Raw genomic sequence first — 2276 nt, 5'->3', positions numbered from 1 at the left:
TATATATATATATATATATATATATATATATATATATATATATATATTTATTTATTTATTTGTATAGTAGATGTATAATAATAATATATATATAATTGTAATGTTGTTGATGAGACTCATAAATGCAAAATCCCTCCATAAAATATTAAGTCACATTTGTAATCGCCTTCCATCATTATAGTGAAAAACCAGAGTCCCAAATCGTCTCAGCTTGTTGAGTACACTCAAGGCTGGTCCATTAGGGATATGTTTGACACTATGAAATATTTGATATTTCTGAATGATGGGTTTGACTTAACTAAAATTTATCTTTTGTTGAGTACACTCAAGGAGATAAATTTTAGAGACGTGTTAAGCTAACACATAAGATGTGTGAAAACAAAGAGTTGTCAGCTTAATGATCTGGGAGTTGTATGAAAATACAATTGATAATAGTATCTACCCAAATATTATATTAGGGCTTGTTGAGTACACTCAAGGTCTTAATATAATAGATGGGATCCCAGCCCACTGGGAGTCAAGCATGGACTCCATAAATTTATGTGAGAGGGTCATAAATTTTATTTAAACAGTGGGAGCATAATTAATTTAATAAAAGTCCATGTTAAATTAATTAATGCATTTTATATATTTTATTCTTTTCCTTTTCGTCATTTACATTTATATTAAATCTGAGTAACCATATGTTTTGAATGGCAACTAAATACCAACAACCAAACTATATTTTCTTAATTAACAATGCAATTTGAAAATTGTTCTTATGCATGAGAAAATTGATCACGTCCTTGAGTAGCCATTTTCAGAGACACCTGCTGATGACTCGATTAAAGAAGAGGTGGCTACCATAGTAAACGCAGTGATGATAATAGTACTGCAACGTATGTGATACTTGCAGCTATGTCACTGAGTTACAAAAGTAACTTGAGAGTATAGATGTTAACACATAATTCTTCAATACAAAGAGTTGTATGATAATAATCATGTGTGGAAGGATATGAGACTTCCAAACAACTATACCGGTGCAAAATGACAGAGTAATCTTCAATCGATGCTTAGACACTAAAGATGATTGACGTTGAGAAATGTCTCAACTGTATTCAATCATAAACTATGAACTAAGTAGTGACTTGGTCCTGTAATCTCTGTCATCTAAAGCTATTCACAACTAATTATGAATTTAACATGAATAAGCTCGAATGCAAAAATATTGAGTTGCTTAACATGCTTAGGACTGTTAACCCCTTTATCGAAGTTGGTACTGGGGAAACCATTGATTTCTTTAAAGATATTAAGAGGAAGTCTAAAGGGGCTTTGTGAAAGCACCCAATATGGTTAAGACAGTATAAGTGAAAGGACAAATACCAAATCTAATGACCCTTGGTCTCATTATAGAATGAAAGGTCATTGGAAGTAATATTGTATGACTTACGTCTACTTTACGAGTTTCTTAGGTATATGATACCAGGTGTAAATATCGTATTTATACAAATATGGAGAAACTAAAAAGAAGTAGACCACTGCGAAAGGGATAAGTTGACATACATGTTGGAGATGAGCAAAGGTTGCCACATTACCTGTATGAATATACTTCTTACCATTGCCTTTTGGTTTAGTATTGAAATTAGAGAAATGTCGTTTTATGCCAACTATAGCTGGAACATAAAAATGAATTTCATGTTCGGACATGAACTATTTTAATGTTAAGGACAATTGTTGTTCTTGTTTATCTTGTTAAAGATCCTAATGGCTATGGTAAATTATAAAATGACATTTATATTTTTTAATACTAAAGATTCTATAATAAGTATAGAAATTATAAAGCATAAATACTATAATCTAATTATTACCAAAAATCTGACATGACAGACTTTGTCATTTAGATGAAATATAATTCAAAAGTTACATAAAGATGTATACTTGGGATTAATTCATTTTGACAAGTACAAATTATGCATGTCTGGCACAATAACCAAATCTTCTTTTGCTTGAAAAGAAGAAAGGTCAGCATAATGACTGGTTTAATGCATAGTGATGCATATGGATTCATGTCAATCAATGTCAGGTAATATTTCTCTTATTTCATCAATGATCAAGTATATTTGATGAAAACTCAAACATGAAACTCTTGAAAAGTTCAAGGGATTCACACTAGAATTAGAGAAACAAAGAGGTAAATATACATTCACATTAAGATTCGATCAAGTGAGAGTATCTTAAAGATAAAATTTAGATTATCTAAGAGAGAATGAGATTCCGTGCAGTGGACTCCTTCATAT

The sequence above is a fragment of the Olea europaea genome, chromosome 18 (assembly GCF_002742605.1).
Source record: "Olea europaea var. sylvestris chromosome 18, O_europaea_v1, whole genome shotgun sequence".
Taxonomy (NCBI): Eukaryota; Viridiplantae; Streptophyta; class Magnoliopsida; order Lamiales; family Oleaceae; genus Olea; species Olea europaea.
The sequence above is the reverse complement of the archived record's forward strand: the minus strand, read 5'-3'. Positions refer to the sequence as shown.